Raw genomic sequence first — 26,807 nt, 5'->3', positions numbered from 1 at the left:
TTTAATAATAATCACTAAATTTGGAATGTTATCCTTTATTATTTTCTATTATAATTTAACTTCTGAACATTGTAACTATGTCTCTAACCAGATTATAAGCTTCTCAAGGGCAGGGAGTCTCTTAGACTTGTTAGTTTTCTACAGAGGCTTGCCAGGTGCCTAATGAATCGAATAAGTGAATGAAAACATGAATAGGTTTATATCCCAGTGTACAGTGATTGTATTAGATGAGGCTTTTCTGTGGGAAGAGCTATAGAGTAACAGAATGCTAAGAAGGACATGGGCCCTGGGGAAAAACCTAATCCAATTCCTAAAGTTTACAGATGGGGAAGCTGAGACTCAAGTAAGATAATGACCTGAGTAATGCTGAGCTTGGAGTCTTTTTTCCATAAATGACCTAATAGTAAATATTTTAGGCTCTGTGGGGCATATGGCCCTGTTACAAATATTCATCTCTGCTACAGCACGAAAGCACCCACAGTCAATACGTAAACAGATAATCATGACTGTGTTCCAATAAAATTTTATTTACAAAAACAGGTGGTAGGCCAGATTAGGCAGCAGGCTGTAGCCTGCCAACCCCTGGCCTAAAGTCATACAGCTAGTCAGCAGCATAGCTGGGATTAGAAATCAAGTCATCTAACTCCCAGCAAGTGCTCTTTCCATAAAAGAGTAGAAGACTATAGAAAGAGAAAGGCCTTCTTCAATTAAAAGCAGGACTTTAAAGTAGGAAAAGATCAAAATATGTCTGGGTATGTAGTATTTCTAAGATGGTCTCTTATGACCCTTTACACAAACAACTAGTAGCTAAATTCTGAAACTGGGTCACTTTTCAAACGAATCCATCAGTTGGGAAGTGGGAGGAGTACACTGAATATCTTCTATCACACCTGCCTAGAAAAGCATACTATTTGGTCCCTTTTTGACTGAGGAGAAAATCCTATAGAAAGATAATGGAAAATACTTTCATTATTCATTTCTTGAAATTATTGTGGCCTGATGAATATAGTTCCACAGTCCAGTGATCAAAAGCTTCAAGTAACTACCAGAGAAACATGGAAGCAAAGATAGGAGAGGTTATCTAAGGAGCTAAAACATCACTTTCTAAACCAAGATGCTTTTTAATAATGAAAATGACCCTAGTATTAAAGAGTAAGTTGTCCAGAATCTTGAGGTTATTTTTATATTCTGGACTTTCTGAGAACTGTGAGCTCCACCCAAATTCTGTTCTATTTTTATTTCTACCCCTAATGTGTTCCTCCTTTCATTCCTTTGCCTTCACAAAGTATATACTCAACCAATATATGCTGACTGATGGATTAATGGATGGATGAGTAAACGTATGAATGAATGAACCAAGTGCTTTTAGAAAGTTCCTTGCATTATAGCTGTAAAGAATAAAGCAGTGTTGGTACATTCTGCAAGAGGTCATTCAGTACTTTTTATGTTACCCTTCAGTAAAGCTAACAGTGCCTTCACATGGTAAATGTCAATAAAAGTTTCATGAATGAATTAATGCATCTAGTGTAAGCCACTTAGATTACATGTCAAGTCCAAAGAATACTGCTTATCACAAAAGATGGTATTTAAGGACAGAATTTATTTACTAGTATATTAACATAGGATTCTTTGTAATTAACTTTAGTTCCACACTCTTAGGAAAGTTTGTAAAATCTTTGAGAGACAAAAATGTTCCATGGAATAAATGAGAGAATGTAGGCTCAAGTTCTATCTATCTGCTGTATCAGAAGCAACTATGGAGACAGCAACTATAGAAGCAGCAGCCAGAGCAGCCCCCAAAGAGGTGAGGATAGAACTAAAAAAGAGAAGTCAGCTGGGCAAAGAGTCCAAAAGTCAACTTGACTTCTCCACTGCCTTGAAATCGCCCTGAGTCAAACCCTCACCATGCCTCAACCATACTTTGACAAGGCTCTACTCCCTCTAATTCATCCTCCACAAATGAGCTAGAATAATCTTTCTAAAATAAATCTGATCATGTCTCTCTCCTATTTAAAGCTCTGCTGCTCCCTATTCCCCCAGAAAGATACAGGTCCTCTGTGATCTGACTCTACATCACCTGTCCAACTTCAGGTCCACCAGTCACCCTCAGGTATCTTCTGCTACTGTGAAAACGTAACATTTGCCATTTCCTGAGAGCACTATACTTCTTTAGATGCTTTTCATTTTGCCTGCAGTGCCCCTTCCCCTCTTTGCTACCTGGCCTAGTGACAGTATCACCTCTTCTAGGAAGACTTAGCTGACTTCCTCAGGCAGAAAAAAACTGAATTGATTCAGGTAACATTCTGTGTCTACAAAAATCAACCCACTGGATTATAATAACCTGTTTAGATATCTGTCCCCTTCACTAGGCTCGGCGCTTCCTGAGGGCAGGAAGTCTTGCTTGTCACTTCATCCCTAGTGTCTTCAAGGTTCTTGGCACCTGGAAGGTGTTCAGTGTTTGTGGACTTCAAAATGCAGGTCTTTACAGGCTGCCTCCCAGAGCCTGGGCTCTACAGTTTCATTCTCCCCTCTCTCTGAACGAACTGAAGTTTGGGGTACAAAACTGAGCAGTGCCGGCCAGGGCTCAGCTGTAAATCCAGCTACCAATCTGGAGCCTGTGATGTCAGTAGCTGGCTTCACTCAGGAAAAAAAAAAAGAGCTACTCAGGGAGTGGTTAGCCCTACTCAGCACAACTCTAGACTAGCAGCATGCTCCTACCCACTTCCCCCCTAGAATCACAAGGAATGCTACCCAGGGAGGCCCTATAGTTATTCAGATCCCTGGGTCCCTGCAGGCCCATTTCCCTCCCACCCCTACCACACTTTTTCATCTTCCTCATAGAGTGTCAGCACACCCTGGCCATCCTTACATCCCCACCCTGCTTCATGCCGGGCCTCCCCCAAATCTCAGTGATCCCTGGACAGCCAATTTTTACCCAGAATCTGCTATTTCATTCCCATAGGACACATACACAATTTCAGGCCCTGACTCTCCCTTTTGATGCTCCAACCTGAGGAACCTCTCCACAAGAGCTAGATGTGCTCATATGCAGGGATGCTGTTCAACCCCACCCCCAGAGGGCATTTGCCTGACAAGATGCGAAAGAGATTTGTACCACATGAATGTCACTCAATCTCAAGTCCATGATTCCTCTGAATTTCACAAATCAAAAATTATTTGGATATATAATACACATGAATTCACATGTCACAGTATGAACCCCTTTGTCTCCATAAACCTATTGCACTTCAAAATTCTCTGTGATTGATTTTTCCTCATTTCACATATTACATGAAGCAAAGCTGAGAGTATTAAAGCCCTTGGATGAATTTGCTGTCTAAGCAGACTCAAAGCCAATTTAGAAGTTCTAAAACAACAAATTCGTGGCCACTGAACTTCTGGCTGGTCCTGCAGAAGAGATTAGAAAAAGATTCACTAATCATTATTGACAGTGAAGTGACTATCCCTCTTTAAAAATGGGAAAGAAATGATTGGCATGAGCCAACTTTGCTTCTCAGTGACTCTCCAGAGAATTAAATAACTGAAGCATTGGGCAACGATTTTCTTTGAAGATAACCTTTCATATTAAATAAAAGGCTGAAGAGCTAATCTTAAAGGGAAAGAAAATGAATAATCTGAGGGCAACTACTCATTCCTGAGTACACAGTTACAAAGGAACTAAAATATGATAGTAAACATTATAGAATGTAGCATTACAACTTAAGTATATTTTCATTTTCAGGGTAATATTTAATGAGAGCCTACTATGAATCAGACATTGGGAAAGTCACTCTTTGATATGGTTACCAAAAAGCATACACTGATCAACATAAGTCAGTTGTTTTTTAACTTTAGCAGGCATGAAAATTACATGGAGGGCTTTTAAAACAGAATGCTGAGCCCCATCCCTAGTGGTTCTGATTCAGTAGGTCTGGATGAACAAATGAGAACATATACTTCCAACAAGTTCCTAGGTGATGCTGCTGGTCTGGACACTGCACTTTGAGAACCACTGAATTAAATAATCTCAGGTGTAAAATGAGACACACTGACTCGTAATAAGCTAAAAAAGGGAGGGGTCACTCCTAACCACTTATTATGACTAATGAAGACATTATAGACTCTGAAAAGATTATTTGCTGGGTTGAATCCTCCAGCCAGGCTGCCTTCCCACCCACATTTTGAACTTTTAGAGGGATATGGCCAGAAGGCACTATGCTTGAAATGTGGATACTGGGTTTGCCAACAGGTCTTTTCTCTCCATGAGCACCTCTGTCCCCCTACAACTCTGCTTCCAGTTTCAACCTCAGACTAGTTACAAGCTTCAGAATGTGAACATCAAAAGAGCGAACAATTAAAAAGCTAGGAATGCACATATAAAGTAGTCATGAAAGCTTTATTTTTCTAAGGAAAATAATTGAGTATTATCCTTCTATTAAGTTCTTGCTCTTTTCTAAAATTTCATCATCTCATTTTAAAACTTTACCCCTCTGGGCTGAAAATCAATGCAGAAAAAGAGACGTGTGACCTTTGATTTAGCCTAGTAAAACAGTAACAAATAACACACTCAGTGGGTGGTTAAATCTGATAATATTTTGTGCTGAATTTTCTGTAGTAATTCAATTAAAAATCCTACGGCCAGCCAACAGAAAGCATACAAATCACCAAAGTTTTATAGAACTGCATATTTAGTCTTAAAACGTATTAAGCTTATATTAATGTAGTGTCTTTATTTATTAACCTAAATAATTCAAGTAGAGTTTCTCCCTAATATAATTTAGGATAACCATTTATATTTGTGCTGTTTAAAAGCTTCAGCTGGCTCACATCATTATGGTGCTTAAAATTCCAATTGAAGAGGGAGAAATACTAACCAGAAAGAGAGTACATTACAAAAGCTGTATTAATATGACCACCACAATATTTCTTAAATATAAACCACCACCTGTTTCTTAAAGGTTCTGGGGAACTAATTCATGCCGGCTCTTCTAAGTCCTCCTTCAAGCAGCAGGACCCCTGGAAAAGGAACACTGCCACACAAAGCAAGCTGAAGCCATTCAGGATCACCGAGTCGTCTGGTCACATCTAGTCCTGCCAGGGTTCCTAGCCAAAGAGTCAATGATCCTGGGCTGTCTTCATGCCTTCTCTAATGACAGCCTTGGAGCATTCCAGAAAACTTTAGCACTTCCTTTTTTTAACTATAAATTGCACATAACTCTTCCAAATTCTTAGTCTATAATTTCTCATAAAACTCTTTGAGATCCTCTGGTGAAGATAAATAGCAAAGAATTATTGGACTTTAAATTGTTATCCTTCAATGTTATATGCACTAGATCATAATTCTATGGCTTTGGTTCCCCCATAAAACGAAACCACGAAGCCATTCTTTTCATTTCAAGCTTAGCAGCACACAGGCCCATGGGTGAAGCAATATAAACACTCTTGAGTAATTTCTCAAAACCAAATCTCTTCTGCAGAAACAGACTTGCAACTCAATGGTGTAAAATCCTCCTGTGAAGTTTGTAGATCTCAGGCCACCCAAGTAGAATGGTGAGAATGATGTTCCTGTGTTAAGGTGGGACAGGCCTGGGAACTGTCTGGAATTACAGAACTTAGGTGCAGTCAGTCCCAGCTCCACCACTCTGTTGCCCTAGATAAGTTACCAAGTTAGGTGATTGTCTTGGGGGAGAAAAGTGAGACCTCAGGTTTACAGAATTCGTTTTTGACCTTAGGTGCATAGAATTAATTTAATCAAAATTGCTGGTTCATGACACACTCTCATCATTGCTCCACACATGGCTTTTTTTTTTTTACTTATTGTCTTAAGTGTTCAGTTTCAACATATATACTCTTAGGTATATACCTAAGAAAAGGCTATGCAAAATGTGCACTAGAAATATGCATATGAATGTTCACAGAGGAACTACTTACAATACAAAAAGTTTGAAAAAATCTAAACGTCCATTGTTAGGATAATGTGGTAGAGTCTCACAATGGAATAGTAAACAATAGTCAGGTAAGGAAGCTACAGCTACCTACGACAATATGGAGTCATCTGATGTTTCTGTTTTGCCATCTTAAATGGAGACAACAATAACACTTAACTTTTTCTGAGGACTAAGCAGATATTGTATGTAAAAATCCTCAGAAAATTGTAACTAGTAAACGTTAGTTATTTTCCTCCCACATTCTCTATTACTTCCCTGGTTATGCAAAAATAACCTGGAGACGTCTTAGTGAAGAACAGGAAAGCAGAGGATAATCCAGAGGATACAAATTTGGACCTCACTGCAGGGAAGCACATCTCTAATCCAGCAATCATGTTGTGTGTGGAGTCAGGTAAATTAATTAACCTCTCTAAACCTCAGTTTTCTCTCATGTGAAGTGGAAACAAAATTAGTACCTAATTAAGGGGGCTTTAATGAGGTAATTCAAGTGTCCATCATACTGCCTGATCCAACATAAGTATTCACATAATTGATAACTATCATATGAACAGGGATCCTTTATACATTTGTCAAGTGAATGGAGTTGCTTGGCCCTGCCCTTTCTCACCGTTTACTCTCTCAAGGCGTGAGCACAGGCGCACACACACACAGCCACACTCAGGCACAGATAGATTTTCTTTGCTTTTGCCTGTTCGATGACTCTTCACATTTAGTTTAGGATTGAGGGCAATAGATAAGCATAATAATTAGGCCCAGGGTTTCTCCCATGGACAATAGGACAGAAATAGGCACAATTTCAATAGATCATATCACTCTTAAATATAAAGTTATTCTCGGAAGAATTTTGCTCAGAATGTCCATTAAAAGCAAGGTTCATTTGCATTTTATTATTTAAAAGACCTGCAAATAGGTAAAGGCAACCATTTTCACAATCCACATAGAATAATAAAAAAGTGTGGAAATAATTCTTTAAGTGTAACACAACCTAATTGGAGTAAAAATGATTAAACTACAGTATTTGAAACATAAACATTTTAAAGGGCATATTTTACATTTGTTGAATTTGTTAAGCTCGGCCTGGGCAGGTCATAGTGGAAGAATCTGGGACCTGAAACTAAACCTGCCACCAGGGAGGATGGCCCAGCTGCAGGTGCTGGTAGGATGTCCAGTCTGGCAGACAGAGCAAAGTAGCTGAAGAATATGCAATACATAAGAGTTGATAATGCAGCCAGGAAACTGGAATCAGGAGACAAACATAAAACAGTAGAAGTTCACTCAATACAAAATTACAGCGTGGTGCCGAGAGATCCAGAAGTGAAAAATGCCCCAGGATTCAGGCAGGCAGCATCGTACTGCCTAATCTGTGATAGTGGAGCCTCAGTCAGCCTATGGTGCAGAGGCTGGACCCTGGTGACTGAGAAAGGGGAGGAATGGCAAGGGTAAGGTTGAGTCTTATGTGTCCTTAGAGGACTTGGGCACACCTGGCAAGTTCCTGAGACAGGAACTCAGTCCTTGGTAATGAGACAAAAATCCGGGCACAAGAACTAAAGTACAAGGTAGATACTGAATCCAAGGAACAAAAGACATATATGATTTTAGAAATATGGCAGAAGCCAAAGGCAGACTAGAAGCCAAACTAACGATGCTGCGGAACAAAAGTGTTGGGTTAGAGTTCCTTGAATGCCTCCTCTTCCAGGTCAAGTCTGGCCACAGCGAGCTTAGAAGGCTCAGTCACAGGGAGAGGAGGGTGGCAGAAACTGGAGAATAGGAAGGACCTGACAATAACCAGATCAGGAAAACCAGGCCCGCAGTTCGGAGATTACAATCAATATAATTACCCTGAAACTTTCTAAACAACAAGTAGCAGCACTTTAAACCAAATCCCAGTACAACAACCACAAAACAAAAATTAGGAAAGTCCATGTGAGTTTGTCTTAAAGAACTTGACCTAGAGTGAAATGATAGGCTTTTTAAATTTGGTACAGCTGCCCTGCCCACAGAAAATGAAAAAGCATCTCTTTTCCTATTTTCCCTCCTTTTTATTAGTATGTGAATTTAACCTATAAGAATGAAGCACCTTTTGAATTTCTTCTCATCTCTGAGACACAAAGGCTTTTTTTGTCTTTGTCCTCCTTCTAAAGAACAGTAAAGAGATTTTTCAGGTCTTGGCCATTCTTTTGAGAGAAACAGATTCTAACAAGGCCCTAAAGCATTAAACTCTGATAATAAAAATCCAAGATAAAAGTTATTTATGTATTTAGCACACCATTATGATCTGCTGCCTGCCACAAAGTGACAAACACACACAAATGTCTGTCACACCCATGGCCCAATTCATTTAGAAGAAGAATCGCCACAAAGCCATCCTTAGAAGTCAAGAATCTCCTCTTTTAGATGTGAACGTTTGTGAAATGGAGAAAGAGTATCCCTTACAAGTGCCATGACCACCGGCAGCCTGGACCTCTAGACTATGCAGATGCAACCAATCCACAACTGGCAAATGTCTCCATAGTTGATGTCAGCATGTCCTAAGGAGCAAGGGATCTTTATCTAAATAGGTGTTCATGAACAAATGCTCCTGGAATGCTCCAAAGCCTGATAATTAACAGCTGTGTGCTGCAATTAATTTTTATTTATGCCTTAGATATTCGGGCAAGATATTATTTCTTGGTTATGACAGATTCATACTTCATGCCGAGTCTCAAAGCAGCAATAAGGAAACAACACCAATTTTGTTTTTGTTTTGATTTTCTTCTTAATTCAACTGCTCTGCCATTTTTATCTCAAAACACCACGTTGCCTTGTATTCAGCAAGCAAATTACAGAGTCCATGCAAAGGACCATGGGGGAAAGGCTGGCAAAGGCATCCAAGGCTTTCCACAGGCATTCACAAACCCTTAGAGGGTGCCAGAAGGGACCATCTAAATTAAGGCAATGACACTGAGGTCTCAGCAGTCTTAATTCACCCCTGTGACCCCTGAGGACATGTTATTTCATTTAGCAATTGTTAATTGAATGTCCACTATGCACACGGTACTGTTCAAAGGTTTGCAAAATGAAGACGCTGGATAGTATTTTTCCAGTTTTATGATTTCACAAGTTAGTAAATCCAGAAAACGCACAGACCAGGACCCCAAGGAGTTTACAATTCTGAATTTGAAATCAGATCACACTAACAAAAAAACCATAATACAAGGCAGGATCAAGGAACACCAAATACAAGAGGCAAGCATCAGAAGACTGTAGAGGAAGGAGTGCTGTGAATGCCAGGCTGTCTTCAATGGCAAACTCCAGCATGCATCAGTGTTGATTAAAACACACCAGTGGACCCCACTACCAGAGTTTCTAATTCGTAGCACTGAGACGGGGCCACCAAATGTACATTTCTCACAACTTTCCACGTAATGCTGATGTTGCCGATTCTAGAGCCACATCTTGAGACCCAATGCTCCATGGGTTTACTGCACCAAAGTTTACTGCACAGGAGAAAAACATGATGGAAGCAGTGTTTTTGTTAAGTTAATCTAGAAAGAGTGGGTAGGATCAACTAGAAGGAGGTTGACAGATTTACAGCAGGCCCCAGGAAGGGCAACGGTACAGACCAGAGGACTTGGATTTCAAAGAACTGACCTGACTAGCACAGAATTGACTGGACTAGCAAATTGGCTATTTGGTAACTTTAGCTCAAAAGGACTCCCGATGCACAGGATGGAACCTTGAATAGGTTAATTTAGCAATGCTGTGTCCAAATCTCTCTAGGGATAAATAATCCCTTGGAAACCACATCTAGCCTTAATATGGAGCTGTCCAGACTGTCCAGATATGAGAGGTTCAGCAGCCCCAATTCATTATTCCTCTCAAGGTTCTCACTTCAAATTCCCACCACAAGTCACCACTTAGGTCAAGGTGCTGACTCCCTAAACCCTGTTTAATTTAGCGTGTATTATCGTGCAACTCAATTAGAAACTCTTGCTCCTCTGTTGCCACCAAGGGACAAAAGTGGTTTTTCTCTTGAAACCCTAGCTTTGGGAAGGCAGATCTCCTTCATGCTATCTTTCCTAGTGAGTCATCTGGATCCTCACACATTCCAGCCCGTAATTTAAGATGCAAAAATCTCTGCAGCTTTACTACATGGAGAGGAATTTTGGAACACAAGTTATATGCATGTCAGCAAACTGCGGGTATGTGGTGGTTACTGAGTTGTCTTCTCTAGCTTGCCTTCGAAGGATCTTCCCTGCTTTATTGTTTCAGGTCAGGCAGCCAAGGCCTCTGAGCACCCACCCCACACCATCCACCTCTTTTCTCAGTCTCTCCAGACTAAATGTCCCAAGAGCTTTAGTTACTTGATTCCCATTTGCCCTTCCCCACATCCCAAACCCAAAGGTCATTCCTAACAGAGTTTAAGCCCAATAACAAAGGAGTTTATCTGAAGTCACACTGAGCCTCTTGTTCCCAAGGCCTGGCCCCTCCTTGCTTTGCTCACCTGTTCTGGTAATCCAGTATATGCCAAAGTCCCTGGCTCTATTTCTGGCGGAAATGGGGTCTACTGACTCTGATATTTGTCACTTTGTCAGCCCAGGCCCTGTCCCAACCCTTTCTCAAACATTTCAGAGTGAATTTACAGCTATCTGTAATCCACCCCATCCCTTCCCCCACCCCCCCAAAAAAAAGCAATAAGCCAAAGAGCAAGCACAAAGCTTCCACAGTTCAGTAACAATGTGGAGGAGATTCCAGCCGGATTCCCTAGCCTGCCTCTACCAACTCCTCCCCAGTTTGTCCATATTCTGACAGAGTCTACTCAGTCCCCTTTTGCCCAGGTCTCTTAGGGTTTCTCTGTCCTTTATTCAGGCATCCTTCCCTAGGGAGAAGGGAAAGGAGCTCTATTCTGTATCCTGGTCAGCTGGCTTAAGGGCTTGTTTCTACCCTGTTCTATTGGTACTTACTAAACGTTAGGCCTTAAGCCAGATGCTGAGGTGAGATCCAGAGATGAATTAAGAACCGACAGACAAACATCATTCCTACTTTCATAGAGCTTTCAGTCTAGTGGTCAGGTACCACTGCCCTGACTTCCTAAATTTAGATAAAAGACCAGAAATTAATGTGGAAGTGAGAATCTTAATACTATTTAAAAATAAGCTAGATTTTTAAAAATAATCAATGTGTATCCCAATGTATAAGAAGTCTGCTTGAAAATTACTTTAAAAAAGAAAAAGAATTTACACCTGTTGCAGTCTGTTTGCCGGCACAGAAAAGTAGTTCTAAAGATTTTGTCACAGTGTAATTCAATCTCCCTTGATTGTTGCCCCAGGTGCCTTTCCCTCATTGAAATCTATGATTAATAGAGGCTCCTACATGTCAGATGAAATGAAATGGGAAGAATAAAAGAAGGTCCTTTTCCCACCTTCAGGAGTTGGTGCTAGTAAAAACTGTATTCATGAAACTGTGTTTCTAATACAAACATCAACTTTTCACCAGCAGCATAGTTAAAGAACTTTGCTTTCTTTCATTTTCTTGCTAACATGTTTCTGATTACAAAAGTAATACATGAATATTGTAGAAAATTTAGAAAATACAGGGAAGTATAAAGAGAAGAAAACACCTGTAATCTCACTGACTAGAACTAATCGCTTTTATATTTTGGTTTATTTCCATCCAGTGTTCTTTATTTTTCTATTTACTCTCACCATTAGACAAAAGAACATGTCCTTGTATAATTAAATATTATTTGAAAACATCAGCAAGTCTAATTTTTATATTTATAATGAGGTTATTTCTCCCATGAATCTAAGCCCCAATCTTTTGTGACAGAGACCTACTTCTCATTTACTCTAAACTTGATCTTAAGATCACACCAGAAGAAAAAGAAGAAAAGAGGAAAGTACTGATAATAAAATCTCTGAAATGAATTGAGGAATAAAACACTCCTGCAGCTGCACTTTCCTCCCTGAAAAGAATTCCAATAAACTCAAGAGAGGTGAGGGTGCTGTCCAATTCTCTCTTCAGACCTAACAGGTAAGTCGTTAAGATTTTTTAGTAGTCCAGTCTCCTGGCTATTGACCCTCATTCTGGAAGCATGAAAGGTTTTTTGGTTTTTTTTAAAGTTCAAAATTCGAGTTTGCAAACTCAAGGTAACCCGGCTTGGCAAAAATCTATGTCAAAAAAAACCTCAGGGATTTTTATTAAATTGACATGAGTTTTATATGAGCCTATGTGTGACATGTTTTTCTATAAAAGCAAGAGAAAAAAACTTTAAAAACCTAATAACTTTTATTTTATATGGAATTTTCAGGTAACAAGCCATTTTCTTTTTTTTATTTTAAAATATATCTTTTTTTGCGGTACATGGGCCTCTCACTGTCGTGGCCTCTCCCGTTGCGGAGCACAGGCTCCGGACGCGCCGGCTCAGCGGCCATGGCTCACGAGCCCAGCTGCTTCGCGGCATGTGGGATCCTCCCGGACCGGGGCACGAACCCGCGCCCCCTGCATCGGCAGGCGGACTCTCAACCACTGCGCCACCAGGGAAGCCCTTAAAATATATCTTAACTATTATTTTTAACACAGATTCATAGCTATGTTGATTTGGTCATAAAAGTAGCACATAATTATTCAGACTGCTTTCTTTTATATTTTATCCTCTGAAGAATCCTAGGAGGTGAACGGGTAGACAGAGGAAGATCGCTATCCCAGTTTCAGAGATCAGTCATCCAGCGTCTGGATATGCTAGACGACTCATATAAGGTCATGCAGGAAGTCAATGAACTGGCAAACTGGCATTAGAAACCTTTCTTTTAACTTAAGTGCATCATTCTTTTCAGATAATCTATTTTGAGCATTTTTTATAGAAATATGTTTTGTCTATATTCTGTGCTACTCAGAAATTTATAGCATTCAATCCAATTCTGTCACAAAACACATATGAAGAGGAAAATTGGTGGTCTCAAGTTGGATCCAAAGGAGGGTGACTAAGGTTGTGAGAACTATAGAAACCATGTTCTATGACCAATAATGGATGAAGGAACTTGGTATATTTAGCTTGGAAGGAGAAGATCAAGAGGAGACAAGAGACCTCTTCTAATGTTTAAAAAGTCTGTCGAATGGACGAGTAAGTAGACTTGTTCCATGTTGCTCCAAATAGCAGGCAAGAACAACAGACAAAACTTCAAAAGAAACAGATTCCGGGCTTCCCTGGTGGCGCAGTGGTTGAGAGTCCGCCTGCCGATGCAGGGGACGTGGGTTCGTGCCCCGGTCCGGGAAGATCCCACATGCCGCGGAGCAGCTGGGCCCGTGAGCCATGGCCGCTGAGCCTGCGCGTCCGGAGCCTGTGCTCCGCAACGGGAGAGGCCACAACAGTGAGAGGCCCGCGTACAGCAAAAAAAAAAAAAAAAAAAAAAAAGAAACAGATTCCAACACAATAAGAGATTTGTCTTTTGAACCAATGGAACTGTTCAACTGTGGAGAAAACTGCTTTCTCTATAAGACGGTGAACTCCTCTTTACTGGAGGTGTTGAAAAAAATTGCCAGACATGCTGTGATGACTTGTTTGGTTCTGTATCTTCAGTCTACTTTTCCTTTGTTTTTCTTGGCTCACCAATACAACATATAGTGCACAGAGTATGACAGAAAAGAAACTACTATAAGCCAGGTGCCTCCAAACTGTGTTTCCCAGATGATAAGAATCCCCTGGGGGGGAGGGTGCTGGTCGCCCCCACTGAATCAGTAGGTGCAGAGGCCTCAGAGGATGAGCCTGGGAAACTTTTGGTTTTAACAAGTGCCCCCAGGTGATTTTTATCATCATGGAAGTTTGAGAAACACTTTCAAAGTATCATTTTATCCATTTAACTCTCATAACAATCCTGGAGAGCAAAAGAGAAACTAAGGTTCAGAGACAGTTAGCAATGTGCCCAAAGTCACATGGCTCTGAAGTGGTAGAGCACTCAGGGGATGGCACACTTGGGGAGTTTGATCTGGACCCTGAGATCTTTCTTACTGTCCATGAGTCTGAAAGAAAGACATGAAGCAAGGAAATGGGTACCTTGAAGCGGGGGGGGGGGGGGGGTGTGTGTTCTTATTAGATGTGCATTTTGTTTTTTTTAAAACTAAGTCATGAGTCCTTGGTGTGCATGGTAAAATTAGGAGGCTCATAATTGGTAGTGTTTCGGTTTAGGCAAGGACTATGTTGAAATTCACATTTTTGTCTTCCATGAATAATTGTGAAAAGGGTGTACAAACCAAATAAATAATTTCAACATGATTACAAAGAGAACAACATTTTAATGTACTTAACAGAAGCAATTTACATGCATACAATTAATGTGCTAATTTCAATGATCTTTAGCTATTCATTAAAACAGGCCTGGCAGGTCTTGCACTTGGCAACACTTTGTTAGTCATTTCCTGCCATTATTTTATGTACTCAGAAGTAATCAGCCATCTATAATTTAAGACTTTTCACTAATTAAATAGCCCTTTCTCTAATTATGTCCAAATTAGAGAGGTTGGTATGTGGATAAATATGTTTGTATTTGGTACATGTATTCAGAGATTGTGATTTCTCTGTATGTGGCAACAAAAACCAATATGTGATCTACAGTCTTTACACACAGTAGAGGGAAATGTTAGAATGCATAAGAAAGACCTTTTGACTTAAAGTCTGAGCAGCAGAGGAGAAGTATTCTCTTTGAGATGGGCTTTATGTTCAGCCTTGTAAACCTAGCAAAGTCTGGATTTGTTGACCTTCAGGGAATAATACAAGGATCATCTGTTTCTTCAGTCCTTTGCCCGAGAGATGAAATGGAATGACGGTTCAGAGAGAAAAGGAGTTAAAGGTTGTGTTTGCAGGAATGTGTTTGCTGACATTGATCAATGGGTAATTTTGTGATTGTAGGTTTATTCACAAAGAGGGTTCAAAAAACAGATCAATAATAAAGCAATGGTGAAAATGCCAAAGAAAAGGTGATTAATGAAAAATATGGTGGAGGTGCAATCTGCCATGCAGTATGAACACTCCTTCATTCAGCACCCTATAAATAAATATGCATCAGATGGAAAGAGAACACTCCCTTGGAATGTCATTAGCACCAGGCAGAATCTCATCAGAGCCCATGCTTCAAAGAGCAGTTCCGCATGTCCATAGAAGCAAGTTTAAATTATCTTGTGTAAAGTCTCTGTAAGCAGTTCCACTCTTGCATTATGCATGATTCTGACATCTTGTAACATGAGCAGTGTTCTAATAGTGATTTCCAATTTTATTTCCTGTGTTACATTTTAACGATGCTATTTAGGTTAGCATTTTCCTTTGGCCACATAATATCTTGTTACATTTTCTCATATAGCATTTAATTATGGTAGCAGTACTGTAACGTAGTAAGGCATGGACAAGGATTTAGTGTAGCCTTTAAAGAATTTGTTGCTTTTAAAGCCAGTGCTTTGTTCCATCATTTTCATTGTGCTAATTTAATATGTAATGATGAGTGTTAGGCAGGATCCCAGCACCTTACATCAGGGAACTGATAATAAGTCCTAACGAGCTGTGCCAGAAGTGGATACCAAAGTCTAAGACCAGCAAACATGACACATGACAGGAGGTTGTATGCCTTTCCTAGAGTGAGAACACTCAATTTCTTAAATGTGAAAATCCAGGAATGGTCAACCCTATGTAAATTTGTGAAGAAGCCAAAAACTTCACTCTTCCCCTTCTTATATTTCCCTCTTCATCCTCTTTTTGCAGAAGTCCAGGCTTTTCTCCCTGTTGACCTTTGCCCTTAAAAAATGAACCGAAACCAGTCTTCAGCACCTAGATGATATCATGCCAGGGAATATCCTCTCCCCATTTCATGTATCTAAGTCTTATCTACTATTTTGCAATGTCAGTCCCCTATTTATATTATTTCATCAGTCTGTAGATAAGTCATGGATAGTATATGAGTAGCAAATGTGAAACCAGTTTTCTTTCCAGATGTTGCTTTTTAATGGTCCAGAGAGGCTAAATCTATACTGCATGAAGGGTAAAATTAAATGATTTCAATTAACCTGTTAATTTGATCCATATATCACAGCATTGAGAAATGCAATGATTCTTCTTAAACTTTCACTGGACAGTTTAAGCATCTTCACTGATAACCAAATGACTACCAAGTACTATCCTCTCCATGAACTGTGACAGATACATATAAGAAGATTATGTTCACGTGTAATATGTGTTATGTATGTAATATACTGTATAAAAAGCAACTCATATGCCAGGTGCTTTACACACATTATCTCATTCAAGAACTCTGCATATACTTGTGCCCTGGACAAAGGAGTCCAGCAAAGCAGACAGAAGTCAGGGCTGAAATCCAGGCCAGGTTCTCCTTGCCAAATTTAGGAAGACACATGGACAATGTTACCCAGCCCCCGACACCCCGCAGTGCGGCACCTTCTTCTAATTCACATAAAGGCACTGTGTGTGCTGGAGTTTGCCAGATCTCATTTCATACTCAAAATAACTCCATTAAGAATGTGCTTATAGGTGAACACAAGAGTTAGAGGGGTTAAGCAACTGGTTTCAAGCCCCACAACTACTAAGACACATCAGAACTTGAAATGAGACCTTTAAATGCCTGCCTTTAAATACCATGCTTCTTTCCAAAAAAGGGAAAGTGGGGGGAAACGCACACATTTCCTTTATCATTGACTGCTTAGCTCAATTGTTTGGAGCATGGTCCTTATGAAACTACAAAGGTTTAGTGAGAGGCGGTGAACTACACTTTGTTCTAAGTCATGGCTGCACGCTATGCTTAGAATACAAAGCAAGGACAGGAGGGTGTTGGGTAGCATAGTTCAGTGGTTCTCAAACTTCAGTGGGCTTCAGAAGCACCTCAGAGGGCTTGTTGAACAGAGATCGCCGGGCCCCCTCCCACAGAGTTTCTGATTCAGTAGGTCTGGGATTGACCTGAGAATCTGAACTTTTTTTTTTTTTTTTTCCTTTGCGGTACGCGGGCCTCTCACTGCTGTGGCCTCTCCCGTTGCGGAGCACAGGCTCCAGACGCGCAGGCTCAGCGGCCATGGCTCACGGGCCCAGCCGCTCCGCGGCACGTGGGATCTTCCCGGACCGGGGCACGAACCCGCGCCCCCTACATCGGCAGGCAGACTCCCAACCACTGCGCCACCAGGGAAGCCCGAGAATCTGAACTTTTTACAAGTTTCCAGGTGATGCTGATGCTGCTCACCTAGGGACTGTACTTGCATAGTGTACAGGATCTGTTCATTCAAAAATATAAAACTATAACGAAAGAAAAAAGCCACTAGTCTGCAAGTCAGGAGTATTATCTAAGAACATAAAAACAGCACAGGTCTTGGGTCTCATTGTTCTCTCTGTTCAAATGAAACTGCTTATAGGATTATAATGGTATCTCTAGCTTCCTACTTACAGCCAAATAGTATTAAAAATTGAAATAACAATAAAAGATAACAGGGTACCAAACTAACTAGTTTGGGTGCTTAATATTATTAACTTTGGGAGAAATGGTACTGGTAGAAATCTTAGAAAATGAATAAAGAATTGGAAGCTTGCCCTACGAATTGCATATTCATTTTTGTCCCTTTACTCATTTTTCATATGTGGGCAATCACAGTTAATCACAAAGCATTTCTCTCAGGATCATTCCTAAAGTGTGAAATAAATATTCCAATAAAATGTTTAGTAGAGTGTATCCAGTTTCCAATTAAAGAAACATGCTCGTATGGTGTCATGAATTCCTTCCACAAAACATTTCCTTTGTGCAGAAACACTTTATGATAAATCTGAAAATAACCCTATTTTGTCAGGATAACTTAACGCAGAGTGTCTGGTGAATCCCCCTATTGCCACCTCCCCTGCCACACATCCTAAGAAATAGCCTATGCAAAATAACTTGATCTTGTCTGTACATGTAGTCAGCCAGTGAGAAAGGCACTATCAGTCATCTTACTAATCTATACATATCACTCCATAATCAATATGGCTCATGTACCACCTGAGTGATCACGTGAACCAATTCTGTCAACACATACTGAATGGTTACCTAGGGCCACCATCCACTTGTCCAGAAGAGATCCACAATAACCTTGTCCTTGCTTTCTTTTCTTCTTTTTTTTTCTTACTCTACTTCCTTTTGTCCCTTCCATATTTTTAATCTTCTTTTAAAGAATCTCAATTGTCCTACTCCACTAGTAACATGAAACAAAACAAAAACAAAACAAAATGAGGCCATCCATTTTCTGAATGGTGGAACAGTAGATCCACAGCATTTAACTAGAGCTCATTTAAGAGTTTTCTTAGTCTTCAGGACCAAACCCCTTAAGGGAAATAGTGATGCAATTGTTTGATGTCTTTCACTCAGCTGGTTGGTTTATCTTTGGAGCTCTTAGTTACATCTGGGAAAAAAAATTCAGACAGGTGGGCTAGTCTTGATTCCCATGTAAGCAGCATTGTCCTGACAGTTTGACCACAGTTCTGAAAATCAAGTTTTTCTGGCTCTGAGTCGCTGACAAGTCTGTCTCTGGCTTTAAGGACAGCCTTGCTTGGAGAGCTGTTTTCTTTGATGAGAATGTCAAACTAACAGTGATAATACTGTAACAACAAGGCTTTTTCTCCCTTTATTAAAGCCACAGGTAGAAGGTGGTTATCTGGTTTTCATATGAACTACGACAAATGAGAATTTCCTAAGGCTTTTTTTTTTTTTTTTTTTTTTTTCGGTACGCGGGCCTCTCACTGTTGTGGCCTGTCCCGTTGCGGAGCACAGGCTCCGGACGCGCAGGCTCAGCGGCCATGGCTCACGGGCCCAGCCGCTCCACTGCACGTGGGATCCTCCTGGACCAGGGCACGAACCCGCGCCCCCTGCATCGGCAGGCAGACTCCCAACCACTGCACCACCAGGGAAGCCCCTCCTAAGGCTTTTTTAAAGGGACAAACTACTGAGAAATTTTTAATTAAAAAAATATTATGGGGACTACCCTGATGGTCCAGTGGTTAAGACTCTGCCTTCCGATACAGGGGGTGCAGACTTGATCCCTGGTCAGGGAGCTACGATCACACATGCCTCATGGCCAAAAAACCAAAACATAAAACAGAAGCAGTACTGTCACAAATTCAATAAAGACTTTAAAAATGGTCCACATCAAAAAAATCTTTAAAAAAAATTATAATTATGGTCAACTGATATGGACCTAAAATTCAATATATCATACAAGAAAGCCTCATTATAAGGCTAGGACATCTTCTTGTATATGACAGACCAAAGCTAGAATGGTAATTGACTTGCGTACAGGATTTTTAAAAAATCAGACTTGCCTTTCTCTCAAGTTGTCTTCCCAAGGGGCTATTTAGCTCCTCAGTTCTGAAACAACAATAATAAGAATAAAAATAATAGTGTAGAGGGATGACTGGTAAGGCAGAACTTGAAGTTTTCTAATGAGAGAATATGTATTTTAAAAACTGCCAATCCCTTCAGCTTCTACAAGGGAAGACATCAATTAGCTGTGGGAAGAACCATTTTTCATTAAGTGGTGTAAAACAAATAGGCATCCTGTGTTATGGGGTAAAAGTGTAACAGGCTTCCTTTTTCTTTTTCCCCCATGACTGAAGCTGCTCCACCATAAATCCCTTGGAATAAGGAGCTCTAAGAATGCTGAGATAGGGACTTCCCTGGCGGTCCAGTGGTTAAGACTTCGCCTTCCAATGCAGGGGGTGCAGATTCAATCCCTGGTCTGGGAGCTAAGATTCCACATGCCTCACAGCCAAAAAACCAAAATATAAAACAGAAGCAATACTGTAACAAATTCAATAAAGACTAAAAATGGTCCACACCAAAAAAAAAAACTTTAAAAAGAATTTAAAAAAAGAATGCTGAGATAGAAATGTACAAATTGCTGAGGTGATTTCCGGGAAAAAAAGAGATGGAAAACTTTACCCTTGCTCCTTTTGAGGTTGCAGGTTATTCAAACACCTCTAGCTGACTACGGCTGACATGGCTGAGGTTAGCTGGTGCTTTCGTTGCTCAGAGAAAACTTGATATGAGAAACAGATTCTGAACTAGAGAGCCAGATTCCCGACCTGGCCTGAGTTGTCTTAGGCGTGTATTACTTCTGTGGAAAAATTGCCTGAACCCACCGCCCTGACACAGTGGGTTTGCCACAGGGAACAACAACAAAAAGCTGTGTGAGCAAGTTTGAGTGTGTGTGTGTATGCAAACCTAAATAGCTGCCTGATATTGGAGGTCCAGTCATCTGATGGCACTGGGTGACCGCCATGGCTGGGATGACCCTGGCTAGGAAGGCTTCCTCTCCCTCTACAGACCTGCACCCTGAGGCACCTCAGCAGGGCACAGTGGAAAGGCAACACAGTAGTCCCTTCTTAGCTGCAGTTTCACTTTTGGCAGTTTCAATTACCCACAGTCAACCATGGTCCAAAAATATTAAATGGAAAATTCCAGAAATAAACAACTCATAAGCTTAAAATTGTGTGCCATTCTGAGTAGCATGATAAAATCTTAAATCAGCATCCCCTTGTCTGGCATATCCCACACGTTAGTCACTTAGTAGGCTGTCTTGGTTATCATATCGACCACCACTGTACTACAGTCCTTGTGCTCAAGTAACCCTTATTTTACTTAATAATGGCCCCTAAATGCAAGAATAATGATGCTGGCAATTCTGATATGCCAAAGAGAAGCCATAAAGTGATTCTTTTAAATGAAAAGGTGAAAGTTCTAGACTTACAAGAAAAAAAAAAATCGTACGCTGAGGTTGCTAAAATCTACATTAAGAACAAATCTTTCCATGAAATTTTGAAGAAGGAAAAAGAAATTCATGCTAGTTTTGCTGTCATACCTCAAACTGCAAAAGTGATGGTCATAGTGCATGATAAGTGCTTAAGATGGAAAAGATTTCAAGTTTGTACAATAAGATATTTTGAGAGAGAGACAGTATTCACATAACTGTTATTACACTATATTGTTACAATTGTTGTATTTTACTACTAGTTGTTATTGTTAAGCTCTTACTGTGCCTAATTTATAAATTAAACTTTATCATGGGTATGTATGTATGGGAAAAACATACTACATATAGGGTTCAGTACTATCCATGGTTTCAGGTACCCACTGGGGGTCTTGGAATGTATCCCCCACAGATAAGGGGGGACTGCATTACCATTTTCAACAGTGAACACCTACTCAGTGAGGCCAAAGGATGCAGACAACCAACCAATTTCCTCTTGATGGGATTTGATTATAATCCTAACTAAGCACAAGATCTAAGATAGCCTCTGGGTTCCTGGGCTCTGAGAGGACAGAGTTGTTCTTACAATGCCAAAATGGCTTCTCCAGGTCATACTGAATAGGATATTTAAAGAAACATGACTTTATTTTGTTCTGGGGTTCATAATTGCTGGTGAGTCTGTGTAAAAATACATCACAACATTTATTCAAAGCTTACCAGCTTATGCCAAACACTACAACAAGCCCTTCACACATATTAACTCACTTAATCTTCACCATGTCTTACTCTACAAAGGGACCCACTTTGATAAAAGATCATACGGTTATTAAGTGGAGAGCAAGGATTCAAACTCAGTCCCATTTAACTCAATAACAGTTTAGCAACAGAATTCAGCTAGCATTACCAATCTCAAATTTCAGATGCTATTTTGAAAATCTTTTAGTAAAGAAAATAATAATTAGCTGAAGCCCTGTTCATTAAGGAGTTAGCTACTTAATCTTTTAAAACAAATCCTCTAGAGACAGTACTGATTTATTAGAGAAAAATAAATGCAATTCCATATAAAGGTGACATTTTCAGAGAATAATTTCTTTTTTTTTTGCGGTACGCGGGCCTCTCACTGTTGTGGCCTCTCCCGTCATGGAGCACAGGCTCCAGACGCGCAGGCTCAGCGGCCATGGCTCATGGGCCCAGCCGCTCCGCGGCATGTGGGATCTTCCCGGACCGGGGCATGAACCTGTGTCCCCTGCATCGGCAGGCAGACTCTCAACCACTGCGCCACCAGGGAAGCCCTCAGAGAATAATTTCTAACAAATTCTGAGGGTAGTCAATGATGTCCATATACTTAATACTTTACCTAAATGTTTTACATGGTACAACCCACTTTCACATACCTAATCTTTTTTTTTTTTAACATCTTTATTGGAGTATAATTGCTTTACAATGGTGTGTGAGTTTCTGCTTTATAACAAAATGAATCAGCTATAAGTATACATATATCCCCGTATCTCCTCCCTCTTGCGTCTCCCTCCCACCCTCCCTATCCCACCCCTCTAGGTGGTCACAAAACACTGAGCTGATCTCCCTGTGCTATACGGCTGCTTCCCACTAGCTATCTATTTTACATTTGGTAGTGTCCATGCCACTCTCTCACTTCGTCCCAGCTTACCCTTCCCCCTCCCTGTGTCCTCAAGTCCATTCTCTACATCTGCATCTTTATTCTTGTCCTGTCCCTAGGTTCTTCAGAACCATTTTCTTGTTTTTTAGATTCCATATATATGTGTTAGCATATGGTATTTGTATTTCTCTTTCTGACTTGCTTCACTCTGTATGACAGACTCTAGGTCCCTCCACCTCATTACAAATAACTCAGTTTCGTTTCTTTTTATGGCTGAGTAATATTCCATTGTATATATGTGCCACATCTTCTTTATCCATTCATCTGTCAATGGACACTTAGGTTGCTTCCATGTCCTGGCTATTGTAAATAGAGCTGCAATGAACATTGGGGTACATGACTCTTTTTGAATTATGGTTTTCTCAGGGCACATACCTAATCTTAATTGTTCTCAACAGATGGCCTTTACAGGTCTTGAGATTTGTACAGAAATTAAAGTTGGCCAAGTTGAAAGATTTATTTCTAAAAAAGGACATTTAGGAAGATTTAGCAATACTCCAAGCAAAAACTCCTTTCCCCTCTTGATTTTCCCACTTTTATTATTGGTCCCACCATCATCCAAGCTTAAAACGCTGAGGTCACTTCTCATTCTCCCTCTTCCTTCATCTTGGTAAGTCACCAAGGCCTGTGACCCTTTCCATACATGTTTACTTATTTAATTATTTATTCCCACATTATTGAAGAGGTTTTTCTTCCTAGGTCAACCATTAGCCATTATAAACTCTAGCAAAGCTCACCCCACACAATATTCCAAGCCTCTTAACTGGCCGGCCTATTTTCAGTCTCACCTCCCTGATCCATCCCTCACAATTTCAAGATTGACTCCCCAAAACACTAGTTTGTGTATATCCAAGAAAGTACATTTCAAAGCCATCATATACCAATCGTTCAAAAAGGACTCCAATACAGAACACTCCAGGTTCAACGGCGCTCTTTTTGACTGCTTGAGAATATATAAAATCCTTAGCCTAGCACTCAAAAGAATTCACGACACAGCTTCAACCTGCATTCCCAGGCTTCCCTCCACTGCTCTCCTCCTAATTCACCCCTCTGCTCCAGCCTAAGCACTCTACTAGTAGTCCCTCCCCTCCCCCACCCAAAACACCTGGTATTTTCCTCTTTTTTGTTTTTGTACTTCATATCTCTAACAGAAGAGTTCCTTTCTTCTTACTATCAACCTATATTCACTTTTCCCATCATTCAAAGACCAGCTTAGATCACATTTCCTCTAAGAAACTCTCCTGGCCATCCCAAATAAAAGGAATAGTCCATCCGAAGTGTCAAGTGTCTCTTCCACTTATTTGCCATGGAATTATCTCATGGAATTACCAGTTCCTTTTCCATGTGTATATCTTTATTCAAACTAGATTGTAGAAAGTTGCAAGTAGGAACTAACATCATATATGTTGTTAACCTCGTGTGGCACTTCTTGTTACATATATATTTAAACTCATAATATTATATATCAATATTCATATTTCTGCCTCACAAAATACTAATTAACTTATTTTGGGGAATCCACTCCTTTGTGAGGATTTGTCTCCATGACCCTAAAAGAAATAACTAGACTAATGGCAGAGGACTGGAACTAGTCAGGTCAAATGTAGCTTCTATTTTGGTTGTTATTTAACATTAAGCTCTTTTTCTTAGAGCCCTAAGGTGAGTTACCTATCTAGTGGCTAAATCAGTTCTGTTCTTTCTCATGCGCTGAGTCTGTAATTGGCATAAATGTTCATGTACCAAGGGTCACCTGTTTGACTTTGTGACTCAGATAGGTTTTACAGCTCATACCAAAGAAAAAAGGCTCTTTGATGACCAGTGACACCCTGTAAGCTGACAAATCACCTCCTTATTATCCCTGGCATCTCCCACACCTAGCCCACTAGTAAGTGGCAGCTCTAAGAGATGCTGAAGGTTGAAGCCAAAAACGAGAACCAATACGAGTCCTTGAAATACTGACAGGCTTTAGGCAGACCAGACTTTTAAATTAGCCATTCTGAGACAGATAAAAGATTTTGTGTTAAGATAAAAAGAAAGTTAAGTCTCATAGCTTTCTTGTGTGGCAGGTTTTAATGCCTGAGAGAAGTTTTAACTGTGACTCGGGTGGTGGCTGGTCACAGACATTGTGCCTTACACCCTCCTCTTAAATGAGTTAACATCTTCCTTAACTTCACTCAGATGAGTATTACTGCTCTGAATTCTGCCATTTCAGATTAAATGAGCATTAGCACAGGTCCCGCAGATGAGAGTCAAACATGCTTGGGGAAATCTTATAAACTAGAGACTTGGCTGCTAAAGTTTATTTTCCAGAAGGGCTCTGGAACCTCTTGGAAGATTATTTTTTTCTAGGAAAAGAAGGAGTCAGACCCAAAGGCTCAGATGATAAAACCAGCTTGGTTTCTGACATTTCAGCCCTCCAAGGACTCAGATCTGGAGACGGAAGCTATGAGTAAAAACTAAAAAGACACTGGCATGCAAGTTACTACTACTTTTAAAGAATTTCTAATAAAAGATAACCCTCCCAAAAATGGGAGAGAGGCATTCCCCCCACCCCAGTTCACTACAGAATAACCCCCTGCGTCCGTGGCAGCCCCCAGCAGAAGAGGCCCAGTGAAGCAGCTCCATGCAAATGTACCATATGATAAATACTCAGTCTTGTTGAGACTGAGCACAAGAGAGAAATACCCTTGTTGCCTCCTCATAAATACTGAGCTGGGGCAGTAAAGCTGTTTAGAGGGCTAGAGTCCAGCAATGACCTGTAAAAACCAGTGAAATATGGTAAAACTATCAAAGCGACTCCATGTTTACTCAGGATTCCTTGGGTAGAAAAAAACATAGTTAATGTTTACTGAGTGCCTTGAACATGCCATTGCTTTTGACTTCCTAGTTTACTTGATCCTCAAGTCAATTCTGTGAGGCAGGTACTAATATTTTCTTTTTATAGATGAGAAACCTGAGTCTTAAAGAGATTAAGGTCCCAAGGCTACAAGCTGATCAGTGATAACCTGGGGATTCAAACCCAGGCTGTGGGGTTCCAGAGCCTGATGGGTAACCACTAAGGTACACAGACTACTTGCTTGCACTATAGCAGGAACCAGGAGGGCTTGCTGTGAAGCTAAATGAAAGCTCTTTGTTCCAACAAAGGCCAGAATTGGTGCAGCTGTTTAACATTAGCTGAGAATCCACTACAGCCAGGTGGGGATCAGGACCCCCTTTCTAAAGTGAACCAGGGAATCTCCAGAGCCTAACAAGAGGACATCCCAGAGCAGACAGCCTGACATCCAGCCAGACCAACAGAGGCAGGTGTAAGATTCTTGACAACTCCTGCAGCTGCTGCCAGACCGTCTTTGAGACTTCGTGGCAAGTGCTCACAGAGGTTAGCATACTGGGGTAGCTCTTATCCCCTTCATTTGGACAGAGGGGGAGCGAGACAGTGTCATACTCTCTGCATGCTGGGAACGCTCATTATTGCTACTGTCCTGGGCTAGGCTTTAGGAGATTAGAATTCTTCCTCCTGATTTTTTCCTGGAAAAGCACTTCCTCATTCTGAGTATTAGTTTCCTATGTTATAAAATGAGGGAGTTGGAACAGCTTACCTCTGAATTTCTCTGTTTGAATAAGACTTTGAGTTAGGAAACTGGAAAAACAGGTTTTATATTTGTATTGTAAAATTTTACTATGTAAAAGGAAGGAGAACGGGAAGGGGAGGAGAAGAAGAAGAAGAGAAAGTAAGAAAGAAAGAAAGAAAGAAAGGAAGGAAGGAAGGAGGGAAGGAAGAGAGGAAGGGAGAAAGAAAGAAAGAGAGAAAGGGAGAGAGAGAGAGGGAGGGAGGGAAAGAGGGAGGGAGGGAGGAAGGAAGGAAGAGAGAGAGAGAGAAAGAAAGAAAGACAGAAAGACAGAAAGAAAGAAAGAAAGAGGAAGAAAGGAAGGAAGGAAGGAAGGAGGGAAGGAAGAGAGGAAGGGAGAAAGAAAGAAAGAGAGAAAGGGAGAGAGAGAGAGGGAGGGAGGGAAAGAGGGAGGGAGGGAGGAAGACAGAAAGAAAGAAAGAAAGAAAGAAAGAAAGAAAGAAAGAAAGAAAGAAAGAAAGAAAAAGAAGGAAAGAGAAGAAAGAAAGAAAGAGAGAAAGAAAGAAAGAAAGAAAAAGAAAGGGAGGAAGGAAGGAAGGAAGGAAACATTTTAAAAATAAACCAATGGAGGGAGGGCTTAGAGACTGTAAGAAAGGTAGAACAGGTAACAGAAAACAAGAGAGAGAGAGAAAGAAGGCATCCCAGGGTTAGTAGCTCTTGGAGAGGACTGAAAGGTTTCCTCCAGGTTTTAACAAAAATAGATTAAACCTTTTTTCAGTGTGTTAAAACATCCTGCAGGGTATTTTAGGGGCCAAGATAAGTCAGTGCCTTCCCCATTCAAGATGCAATGTACAAAAAGAATGAGGTATGAAATAC

At 40.5% G+C, this 26,807-nt stretch overlaps 1 pseudogene; it reads right to left on the bottom strand.

Annotated features, from left to right (window-relative positions):
- The window catches only part of LOC132520263 (uncharacterized), a 101,837-nt pseudogene that overhangs the window by 2,003 nt on the left and 73,027 nt on the right, over positions 1 to 26,807 (bottom strand).

The sequence above is a fragment of the Lagenorhynchus albirostris genome, chromosome 5, assembly GCF_949774975.1.
Source record: "Lagenorhynchus albirostris chromosome 5, mLagAlb1.1, whole genome shotgun sequence".
In the NCBI taxonomy this organism is placed as follows: Eukaryota; Metazoa; Chordata; class Mammalia; order Artiodactyla; family Delphinidae; genus Lagenorhynchus; species Lagenorhynchus albirostris.
Note: the sequence above shows the minus strand (reverse complement) of the source record. Positions and strands in the feature narration are given on the sequence as shown.